Genomic DNA, 12,455 nt, shown 5'->3' on the forward strand with positions numbered 1-12,455 from the left:
AGCACAGTCCTTGCATCACCGGAGCAAAAGTGTGCTGCATATATTGACTTTCTCAGTTTGCAAATAGAGCCCCAACAGAGAAACTACTCTTTATGTCCATACTAAGATGATAGTAATCTTCTGATCTTGAAATTTTAATTTTGCACAATGTGGAACCAAGTTGCAGAAGAAGACGTTGGGGATTTCACATGAGTTATAGTGCCAGAGTTTGGAGTACAGGAATTGGAGAACTCAATCGGAGTAAGTAGGGAGTTCAAAAAATCTTTTCACTCTGCTGCAAGAAGGCCATTCGATTCCCTGATGCCTACTTCAAATACAAGAGTCAGAAACCCAAGAACCAACTACTGTTTCTGCTCAGCTTCAATTCAAGGACCTTTTACGTATAATGCAAATGTGATGACCACTTCACTACAGAAATCATGCAAAGACAGCTTGATGCAGTATGGTATCAATGCACTTTCAGAACAATCTTTTCACCAACTCATACCCAAAACTGATAATGAGTGCAAGTTATTGAGTAAAAGAATGAATATCATTTATGCCAAAACCTTTCATATTAGCAAGTTCACAAATAGCTGCCATTTTACGCAAATTTAGTGGGTATGTTGGATGGCCTAAAATGCTAATAATGAGCAGATGTACCTAAAATTCAATTGGTTCACAATTCCAATTTTTCAGAAATATCTGATTCAAACTTGCAGAAAAAATATTGGATAGCTGACAGGAAACCCTCTAGTCCGAGCGACACTTCAGTCCAAACTGGTGGTCCTGGAAAATGGTAGGTTCTGTTCTGGCTTTCTAAACTTATGCAGCAGGGCCATGTGAGATCTTCACTGCTTAAGGCCATAAAACCCGAAGATCTTTTTCTTTGAAGTCCCAATAGTTGTGCTCAGAACCTCACTCATCTCAATTGTACTTTGAAGTCATGAACAGTATTGCCTTCTTTTAACGTTTTGAATACAGTTAAAAAGCAGCTCAGCTGCAGTTCCATGATGCTGAGTTTAAGTTGATTTCCCTGTGCAGTTCTTTAGCCTCACCTGCCCATGCTTCCCTTTGTTCCAACTATTTCAAACAGCAAAAATGGATGAGAAATGCTTCTGCACAGTATATAAACTGGGACCTGTGACCTGGAAAGCAAATGCATTGACCACTACCCTAGAAAAATCAAGAGTGTTCAACATCTATATCAATCAATAATTATACCCCCAAAAGGTCTGGTTGTTAACAGGATTTATGACAAAATGATGCCGCGATTAGACAAGGAGCTTGGCGTCTCAGTCTCAGGACCTAAAGGGCAAACTGCAAAAAGAGAACCACTTCATACACACAACAATTGCCCCACTAGTGTGCTATCAAGAGGGATGTTTCTGCCCAGTTTCGAACTGAGGACCTTTCGCGTGTTAGGCGAATGTGATGACCACTACACTACAGAAACCACTGTTAAAAGGTTCTTTGGGCTCACTCTCCAGCTTTTGCTCATTTTTGGCACTTGAAAATCATAGCTTTAAATCTGGCTAAGGAGTCTGACTTCTCAATCATTAGGATGGAAATTCTCACAACCCCACCAAAGTTCTCTTGTTTCTTACCATTTGAGGAACAGACTGTTGCTAACTAGGCATATTATGAAGAGTTTTACTTTATCTCTGTAGTTCCCTCATTGGCATATAGAGCATAACCTATTGCGCAAATTCTGTATGCTTGACATTGCCTTGCAAGGATTTTTTCTTTGCCATAGAATTGATGAAATTAACTTTTGAAATTCAGCTAATTAGCATAACCTCTGTTGGGAAACAAAATGAGAACACACTCACCAAAGTTTATGCTTCCTGTAGTAATGTTTAAGAAACTGGCTTGAATTGTCTTCACCCCATTAGGACGCAAAATTCAAACCCAGCAACCAATGTTTACTTGTTTCATTGCCTTTGAGAGACAGAATGTTACTCTCTAGGAATAATATGAAGAACTTTACCTGATCACTGGAAGCTGTTTCACTGGCATGGAAAGCAATCCCTAGTGCACAGATTCTGCATCATAAACATTGCTTTGCATGGATTTTAATTGTCAGGAGACTAGAAGGAATTTACTTTTAAGAATTAGCTAAGTAGCATAACTTATCTCTGTTAGTAGATCAAATACAGATGCACTCGTGGTGTTTCTGTTTTGTTTACTTTTGTTTGAAATACATGGATTAGCACACCCATCATGCTACAATGAGTTTTACATCATGCCTGTGACAATTGAAATCAGCCTTAAGCACAGCTCCTAAAGCACAGTCCTTGCATCACCGGAGCAAAAGTGTGCTGCATATATTGACTTTCTCAGTTTGCAAATAGAGCCCCAACAGAGAAACTACTCTTTATGTCCATACTAAGATGATAGTAATCTTCTGATCTTGAAATTTTAATTTTGCACAATGTGGAACCAAGTTGCAGAAGAAGACGTTGGGGATTTCACATGAGTTATAGTGCCAGAGTTTGGAGTACAGGAATTGGAGAACTCAATCGGAGTAAGTAGGGAGTTCAAAAAATCTTTTCACTCTGCTGCAAGAAGGCCATTCGATTCCCTGATGCCTACTTCAAATACAAGAGTCAGAAACCCAAGAACCAACTACTGTTTCTGCTCAGCTTCAATTCAAGGACCTTTTACGTATAATGCAAATGTGATGACCACTTCACTACAGAAATCATGCAAAGACAGCTTGATGCAGTATGGTATCAATGCACTTTCAGAACAATCTTTTCACCAACTCATACCCAAAACTGATAATGAGTGCAAGTTATTGAGTAAAAGAATGAATATCATTTATGCCAAAACCTTTCATATTAGCAAGTTCACAAATAGCTGCCATTTTACGCAAATTTAGTGGGTATGTTGGATGGCCTAAAATGCTAATAATGAGCAGATGTACCTAAAATTCAATTGGTTCACAATTCCAATTTTTCAGAAATATCTGATTCAAACTTGCAGAAAAAATATTGGATAGCTGACAGGAAACCCTCTAGTCCGAGCGACACTTCAGTCCAAACTGGTGGTCCTGGAAAATGGTAGGTTCTGTTCTGGCTTTCTAAACTTATGCAGCAGGGCCATGTGAGATCTTCACTGCTTAAGGCCATAAAACCCGAAGATCTTTTTCTTTGAAGTCCCAATAGTTGTGCTCAGAACCTCACTCATCTCAATTGTACTTTGAAGTCATGAACAGTATTGCCTTCTTTTAACGTTTTGAATACAGTTAAAAAGCAGCTCAGCTGCAGTTCCATGATGCTGAGTTTAAGTTGATTTCCCTGTGCAGTTCTTTAGCCTCACCTGCCCATGCTTCCCTTTGTTCCAACTATTTCAAACAGCAAAAATGGATGAGAAATGCTTCTGCACAGTATATAAACTGGGACCTGTGACCTGGAAAGCAAATGCATTGACCACTACTCTAGAAAAATCAAGAGTGTTCAACATCTATATCAATCAATAATTATACCCCCAAAAGGTCTGGTTGTTAACAGGATTTATGACAAAATGATGCCGCGATTAGACAAGGAGCTTGGCGTCTCAGTCTCAGGACCTAAAGGGCAAACTGAAAAAGAGAACCACTTCATACACACAACAATTGCCCCACTAGTGTGCTATCAAGAGGGATGTTTCTGCCCAGTTTCGAACTGAGGACCTTTCGCGTGTTAGGCGAATGTGATGACCACTACACTACAGAAACCACTGTTAAAAGGTTCTTTGGGCTCACTCTCCAGCTTTTGCTCATTTTTGGCACTTGAAAATCATAGCTTTAAATCTGGCTAAGGAGTCTGACTTCTCAATCATTAGGATGGAAATTCTCACAACCCCACCAAAGTTCTCTTGTTTCTTACCATTTGAGGAACAGACTGTTGCTAACTAGGCATATTATGAAGAGTTTTACTTTATCTCTGTAGTTCCCTCATTGGCATATAGAGCATAACCTATTGCGCAAATTCTGTATGCTTGACATTGCCTTGCAAGGATTTTTTCTTTGCCATAGAATTGATGAAATTAACTTTTGAAATTCAGCTAATTAGCATAACCTCTGTTGGGAAACAAAATGAGAACACACTCACCAAAGTTTATGCTTCCTGTAGTAATGTTTAAGAAACTGGCTTGAATTGTCTTCACCCCATTAGGACGCAAAATTCAAACCCAGCAACCAATGTTTACTTGTTTCATTGCCTTTGAGAGACAGAATGTTACTCTCTAGGAATAATATGAAGAACTTTACCTGATCACTGGAAGCTGTTTCACTGGCATGGAAAGCAATCCCTAGTGCACAGATTCTGCATCATAAACATTGCTTTGCATGGATTTTAATTGTCAGGAGACTAGAAGGAATTTACTTTTAAGAATTAGCTAAGTAGCATAACTTATCTCTGTTAGTAGATCAAATACAGATGCACTCGTGGTGTTTCTGTTTTGTTTACTTTTGTTTGAAATACATGGATTAGCACACCCATCATGCTACAATGAGTTTTACATCATGCCTGTGACAATTGAAATCAGCCTTAAGCACAGCTCCTAAAGCACAGTCCTTGCATCACCGGAGCAAAAGTGTGCTGCATATATTGACTTTCTCAGTTTGCAAATAGAGCCCCAACAGAGAAACTACTCTTTATGTCCATACTAAGATGATAGTAATCTTCTGATCTTGAAATTTTAATTTTGCACAATGTGGAACCAAGTTGCAGAAGAAGACGTTGGGGATTTCACATGAGTTATAGTGCCAGAGTTTGGAGTACAGGAATTGGAGAACTCAATCGGAGTAAGTAGGGAGTTCAAAAAATCTTTTCACTCTGCTGCAAGAAGGCCATTCGATTCCCTGATGTCTACTTCAAATACAAGAGTCAGAAACCCAAGAACCAACTACTGTTTCTGCTCAGCTTCAATTCAAGGACCTTTTACGTATAATGCAAAGGTGATGACCACTTCACTACAGAAATCATGCAAAGACAGCTTGATGCAGTATGGTATCAATGCACTTTCAGAACAATCTTTTCACCAACTCATACCCAAAACTGATAATGAGTGCAAGTTATTGAGTAAAAGAATGAATATCATTTATGCCAAAACCTTTCATATTAGCAAGTTCACAAATAGCTGCCATTTTACGCAAATTTAGTGGGTATGTTGGATGGCCTAAAATGCTAATAATGAGCAGATGTACCTAAAATTCAAATGGTTCACAATTCCAATTTTTCAGAAATATCTGATTCAAACTTGCAGAAAAAATATTGGATAGCTGACAGGAAACCCTCTAGTCCGAGCGACACTTCAGTCCAAACTGGTGGTCCTGGAAAATGGTAGGTTCTGTTCTGGCTTTCTAAACTTATGCAGCAGGGCCATGTGAGATCTTCACTGCTTAAGGCCATAAAACCCGAAGATCTTTTTCTTTGAAGTCCCAATAGTTGTGCTCAGAACCTCACTCATCTCAATTGTACTTTGAAGTCATGAACGGTATTGCCTTCTTTTAACGTTTTGAATACAGTTAAAAAGCAGCTCAGCTGCAGTTCCATGATGCTGAGTTTAAGTTGATTTCCCTGTGCAGTTCTTTAGCCTCACCTGCCCATGCTTCCCTTTGTTCCAACTATTTCAAACAGCAAAAATGGATGAGAAATGCTTCTGCACAGTATATAAACTGGGACCTGTGACCTGGAAAGCAAATGCATTGACCACTACTCTAGAAAAATCAAGAGTGTTCAACATCTATATCAATCAATAATTATACCCCCAAAAGGTCTGGTTGTTAACAGGATTTATGACAAAATGATGCCGCGATTAGACAAGGAGCTTGGCGTCTCAGTCTCAGGACCTAAAGGGCAAACTGCAAAAAGAGAACCACTTCATACACACAACAATTGCCCCACTAGTGTGCTATCAAGAGGGATGTTTCTGCCCAGTTTCGAACTGAGGACCTTTCGCGTGTTAGGCGAATGTGATGACCACTACACTACAGAAACCACTGTTAAAAGGTTCTTTGGGCTCACTCTCCAGCTTTTGCTCATTTTTGGCACTTGAAAATCATAGCTTTAAATCTGGCTAAGGAGTCTGACTTCTCAATCATTAGGATGGAAATTCTCACAACCCCACCAAAGTTCTCTTGTTTCTTACCATTTGAGGAACAGACTGTTGCTAACTAGGCATATTATGAAGAGTTTTACTTTATCTCTGTAGTTCCCTCATTGGCATATAGAGCATAACCTATTGCGCAAATTCTGTATGCTTGACATTGCCTTGCAAGGATTTTTTCTTTGCCATAGAATTGATGAAATTAACTTTTGAAATTCAGCTAATTAGCATAACCTCTGTTGGGAAACAAAATGAGAACACACTCACCAAAGTTTATGCTTCCTGTAGTAATGTTTAAGAAACTGGCTTGAATTGTCTTCACCCCATTAGGACGCAAAATTCAAACCCAGCAACCAATGTTTACTTGTTTCATTGCCTTTGAGAGACAGAATGTTACTCTCTAGGAATAATATGAAGAACTTTACCTGATCACTGGAAGCTGTTTCACTGGCATGGAAAGCAATCCCTAGTGCACAGATTCTGCATCATAAACATTGCTTTGCATGGATTTTAATTGTCAGGAGACTAGAAGGAATTTACTTTTAAGAATTAGCTAAGTAGCATAACTTATCTCTGTTAGTAGATCAAATACAGATGCACTCGTGGTGTTTCTGTTTTGTTTACTTTTGTTTGAAATACATGGATTAGCACACCCATCATGCTACAATGAGTTTTACATCATGCCTGTGACAATTGAAATCAGCCTTAAGCACAGCTCCTAAAGCACAGTCCTTGCATCACCGGAGCAAAAGTGTGCTGCATATATTGACTTTCTCAGTTTGCAAATAGAGCCCCAACAGAGAAACTACTCTTTATGTCCATACTAAGATGATAGTAATCTTCTGATCTTGAAATTTTAATTTTGCACAATGTGGAACCAAGTTGCAGAAGAAGACGTTGGGGATTTCACATGAGTTATAGTGCCAGAGTTTGGAGTACAGGAATTGGAGAACTCAATCGGAGTAAGTAGGGAGTTCAAAAAATCTTTTCACTCTGCTGCAAGAAGGCCATTCGATTCCCTGATGTCTACTTCAAATACAAGAGTCAGAAACCCAAGAACCAACTACTGTTTCTGCTCAGCTTCAATTCAAGGACCTTTTACGTATAATGCAAAGGTGATGACCACTTCACTACAGAAATCATGCAAAGACAGCTTGATGCAGTATGGTATCAATGCACTTTCAGAACAATCTTTTCACCAACTCATACCCAAAACTGATAATGAGTGCAAGTTATTGAGTAAAAGAATGAATATCATTTATGCCAAAACCTTTCATATTAGCAAGTTCACAAATAGCTGCCATTTTACGCAAATTTAGTGGGTATGTTGGATGGCCTAAAATGCTAATAATGAGCAGATGTACCTAAAATTCAATTGGTTCACAATTCCAATTTTTCAGAAATATCTGATTCAAACTTGCAGAAAAAATATTGGATAGCTGACAGGAAACCCTCTAGTCCGAGCGACACTTCAGTCCAAACTGGTGGTCCTGGAAAATGGTAGGTTCTGTTCTGGCTTTCTAAACTTATGCAGCAGGGCCATGTGAGATCTTCACTGCTTAAGGCCATAAAACCCGAAGATCTTTTTCTTTGAAGTCCCAATAGTTGTGCTCAGAACCTCACTCATCTCAATTGTACTTTGAAGTCATGAACAGTATTGCCTTCTTTTAACGTTTTGAATACAGTTAAAAAGCAGCTCAGCTGCAGTTCCATGATGCTGAGTTTAAGTTGATTTCCCTGTGCAGTTCTTTAGCCTCACCTGCCCATGCTTCCCTTTGTTCCAACTATTTCAAACAGCAAAAATGGATGAGAAATGCTTCTGCACAGTATATAAACTGGGACCTGTGACCTGGAAAGCAAATGCATTGACCACTACTCTAGAAAAATCAAGAGTGTTCAACATCTATATCAATCAATAATTATACCCCCAAAAGGTCTGGTTGTTAACAGGATTTATGACAAAATGATGCCGCGATTAGACAAGGAGCTTGGCGTCTCAGTCTCAGGACCTAAAGGGCAAACTGCAAAAAGAGAACCACTTCATACACACAACAATTGCCCCACTAGTGTGCTATCAAGAGGGATGTTTCTGCCCAGTTTCGAACTGAGGACCTTTCACGTGTTAGGCGAATTTGATGACCACTACACTACAGAAACCACTGTTAAAAGGTTCTTTGGGCTCACTCTCCAGCTTTTGCTCATTTTTGGCACTTGAAAATCATAGCTTTAAATCTGGCTAAGGAGTCTGACTTCTCAATCATTAGGATGGAAATTCTCACAACCCCACCAAAGTTCTCTTGTTTCTTACCATTTGAGGAACAGACTGTTGCTAACTAGGCATATTATGAAGAGTTTTACTTTATCTCTGTAGTTCCCTCATTGGCATATAGAGCATAACCTATTGCGCAAATTCTGTATGCTTGACATTGCCTTGCAAGGATTTTTTCTTTGCCATAGAATTGATGAAATTAACTTTTGAAATTCAGCTAATTAGCATAACCTCTGTTGGGAAACAAAATGAGAACACACTCACCAAAGTTTATGCTTCCTGTAGTAATGTTTAAGAAACTGGCTTGAATTGTCTTCACCCCATTAGGACGCAAAATTCAAACCCAGCAACCAATGTTTACTTGTTTCATTGCCTTTGAGAGACAGAATGTTACTCTCTAGGAATAATATGAAGAACTTTACCTGATCACTGGAAGCTGTTTCACTGGCATGGAAAGCAATCCCTAGTGCACAGATTCTGCATCATAAACATTGCTTTGCATGGATTTTAATTGTCAGGAGACTAGAAGGAATTTACTTTTAAGAATTAGCTAAGTAGCATAACTTATCTCTGTTAGTAGATCAAATACAGATGCACTCGTGGTGTTTCTGTTTTGTTTACTTTTGTTTGAAATACATGGATTAGCACACCCATCATGCTACAATGAGTTTTACATCATGCCTGTGACAATTGAAATCAGCCTTAAGCACAGCTCCTAAAGCACAGTCCTTGCATCACCGGAGCAAAAGTGTGCTGCATATATTGACATTCTCAGTTTGCAAATAGAGCCCCAACAGAGAAACTACTCTTTATGTCCATACTAAGATGATAGTAATCTTCTGATCTTGAAATTTTAATTTTGCACAATGTGGAACCAAGTTGCAAAAGAAGACGTTGGGGATTTCACATGAGTTATAGTGCCAGATTTTGGAGTACAGGAATTGGAGAACTCAATCGGAGTAAGTAGGGAGTTCAAAAAATCTTTTCACTCTGCTGCAAGAAGGCCATTCGATTCCCTGATGTCTACTTCAAATACAAGAGTCAGAAACCCAAGAACCAACTACTGTTTCTGCTCAGCTTCAATTCAAGGACCTTTTACGTATAATGCAAAGGTGATGACCACTTCACTACAGAAATCATGCAAAGACAGCTTGATGCAGTATGGTATCAATGCACTTTCAGAACAATCTTTTCACCAACTCATACCCAAAACTGATAATGAGTGCAAGTTATTGAGTAAAAGAATGAATATCATTTATGCCAAAACCTTTCATATTAGCAAGTTCACAAATAGCTGCCATTTTACGCAAATTTAGTGGGTATGTTGGATGGCCTAAAATGCTAATAATGAGCAGATGTACCTAAAATTCAATTGGTTCACAATTCCAATTTTTCAGAAATATCTGATTCAAACTTGCAGAAAAAATATTGGATAGCTGACAGGAAACCCTCTAGTCCGAGCGACACTTCAGTCCAAACTGGTGGTCCTGGAAAATGGTAGGTTCTGTTCTGGCTTTCTAAACTTATGCAGCAGGGCCATGTGAGATCTTCACTGCTTAAGGCCATAAAACCCGAAGATCTTTTTCTTTGCAGTCCCAATAGTTGTGCTCAGAACCTCACTCATCTCAATTGTACTTTGAAGTCATGAACAGTATTGCCTTCTTTTAACGTTTTGAATACAGTTAAAAAGCAGCTCAGCTGCAGTTCCATGATGCTGAGTTTAAGTTGATTTCCCTGTGCAGTTCTTTAGCCTCACCTGCCCATGCTTCCCTTTGTTCCAACTATTTCAAACAGCAAAAATGGATGAGAAATGCTTCTGCACAGTATATAAACTGGGACCTGTGACCTGGAAAGCAAATGCATTGACCACTACTCTAGAAAAATCAAGAGTGTTCAACATCTATATCAATCAATAATTATACCCCCAAAAGGTCTGGTTGTTAACAGGATTTATGACAAAATGATGCTGCGATTAGACAAGGAGCTTGGCGTCTCAGTCTCAGGACCTAAAGGGCAAACTGCAAAAAGAGAACCACTTCATACACACAACAATTGCCCCACTAGTGTGCTATCAAGAGAGATGTTTCTGCCCAGTTTCGAACTGAGGACCTTTCGCGTGTTAGGCGAATGTGATGACCACTACACTACAGAAACCACTGTTAAAAGGTTCTTTGGGCTCACTCTCCAGCTTTTGCTCATTTTTGGCACTTGAAAATCATAGCTTTAAATCTGGCTAAGGAGTCTGACTTCTCAATCATTAGGATGGAAATTCTCACAACCCCACCAAAGTTCTCTTGTTTCTTACCATTTGAGGAACAGACTGTTGCTAACTAGGCATATTATGAAGAGTTTTACTTTATCTCTGTAGTTCCCTCATTGGCATATAGAGCATAACCTATTGCGCAAATTCTGTATGCTTGACATTGCCTTGCAAGGATTTTTTCTTTGCCATAGAATTGATGAAATTAACTTTTGAAATTCAGCTAATTAGCATAACCTCTGTTGGGAAACAAAATGAGAACACACTCACCAAAGTTTATGCTTCCTGTAGTAATGTTTAAGAAACTGGCTTGAATTGTCTTCACCCCATTAGGACGCAAAATTCAAACCCAGCAACCAATGTTTACTTGTTTCATTGCCTTTGAGAGACAGAATGTTACTCTCTAGGAATAATATGAAGAACTTTACCTGATCACTGGAAGCTGTTTCATTGGCATGGAAAGCAATCCCTAGTGCACAGATTCTGCATCATAAACATTGCTTTGCATGGATTTTAATTGTCAGGAGACTAGAAGGAATTTACTTTTAAGAATTAGCTAAGTAGCATAACTTATCTCTGTTAGTAGATCAAATACAGATGCACTCGTGGTGTTTCTGTTTTGTTTACTTTTGTTTGAAATACATGGATTAGCACACCCATCATGCTACAATGAGTTTTACATCATCCCTGTGACAATTGAAATCAGCCTTAAACACAGCTCCTAAAGCACAGTCCTTGCATCACCGGAGGACAAGCCTGCTGCATATATTGACTTTCTCGGTTTGCAAATAGAGCCCCAACAGAGAAACTACTCTTTATGTCCATACTAAGATGATAGTAATCTTCTGATCTTGAAATTTTAATTTTGCACAATGTGGAACCAAGTTGCAGAAGAAGACGTTGGGGATTTCACATGAGTTATAGTGCCAGATTTTGGAGTACAGGAATTGGAGAACTCAATCGGAGTAAGTAGGGAGTTCAAAAAATCTTTTCACTCTGCTGCAAGAAGGCCATTCGATTCCCTGATGTCTACTTCAAATACAAGAGTCAGAAACCCAAGAACCAACTACTGTTTCTGCTCAGCTTCAATTCAAGGACCTTTTACGTATAATGCAAAGGTGATGACCACTTCACTACAGAAATCATGCAAAGACTCCTTGATGCAGTATGGTATCAATGCACTTTCAGAACAATCTTTTCACCAACTCATACCCAAAACTGATAATGAGTGCAAGTTATTGAGTAAAAGAATGAATATAATTTATGCCAAAACCTTTCATATTTGCAAGTTCACAAATAGCTGCCATTTTACGCAAATTTAGTGGGTATGTTGGATGGCCTAAAATGCTAATAATGAGCAGATGTACCTAAAATTCAAATGGTTCACAAGTCCAATTTTTCAGAAATATCTGATTCAAACTTGCAGAAAAAATATTGGATAGCTGACAGGAAACCCTCTAGTCCGAGCGACACTTCAGTCCAAACTGGTGGTCCTGGAAAATGGTAGGTTCTGTTCTGGCTTTCTAAACTTATGCAGCAGGGCCATGTGAGATCTTCACTGCTTAAGGCCACAAAACCCGAAGATCTTTTTCTTTGCAGTCCCAATAGTTGTGCTCAGAACCTCACTCATCTCAATTGTACTTTGAAGTCATGAACAGTATTGCCTTCTTTTAATGTTTTGAATACAGTTAAAAAGCAGCTCAGCTGCAGTTCCATGATGCTGAGTTTAAGTTGATTTCCCTGTGCAGTTCTTTAGCCTCACCTGCCCATGCTTCCCTTTGTTCCAACTATTTCAAACAGCAAAAATGGATGAGAAATGCTTCTGCACAGTATATAAACTGGGACCTGTGA

General features: G+C 38.9%; 4 non-coding genes across 4 annotated transcripts; all 4 read right to left on the reverse strand.

Annotated features, from left to right (window-relative positions):
- Positions 1–1,362: 1,362 nt before the first annotated feature.
- On the reverse strand, positions 1,363–1,435 carry trnav-aac (transfer RNA valine (anticodon AAC)). Its single transcript has one exon. It is a non-coding gene; the product is annotated as a tRNA-Val (tRNA).
- A 2,192-nt stretch (positions 1,436–3,627) lies between these two features.
- On the reverse strand, positions 3,628–3,700 carry trnav-aac (transfer RNA valine (anticodon AAC)). Its single transcript has one exon. It is a non-coding gene; the product is annotated as a tRNA-Val (tRNA).
- Positions 3,701–5,893: 2,193 nt separating this feature from the next.
- On the reverse strand, positions 5,894–5,966 carry trnav-aac (transfer RNA valine (anticodon AAC)). Its single transcript has one exon. It is a non-coding gene; the product is annotated as a tRNA-Val (tRNA).
- A 4,459-nt stretch (positions 5,967–10,425) lies between these two features.
- Positions 10,426–10,498, reverse strand: trnav-aac (transfer RNA valine (anticodon AAC)). The gene has a single exon. It is a non-coding gene; the product is annotated as a tRNA-Val (tRNA).
- Positions 10,499–12,455: the final 1,957 nt, after the last annotated feature.

Source organism: Electrophorus electricus, chromosome 2 (genome assembly GCF_041902795.1).
Source record: "Electrophorus electricus isolate QZ-2024a chromosome 2, ASM4190279v1, whole genome shotgun sequence".
NCBI lineage: Eukaryota > Metazoa > Chordata > Actinopteri > Gymnotiformes > Gymnotidae > Electrophorus > Electrophorus electricus.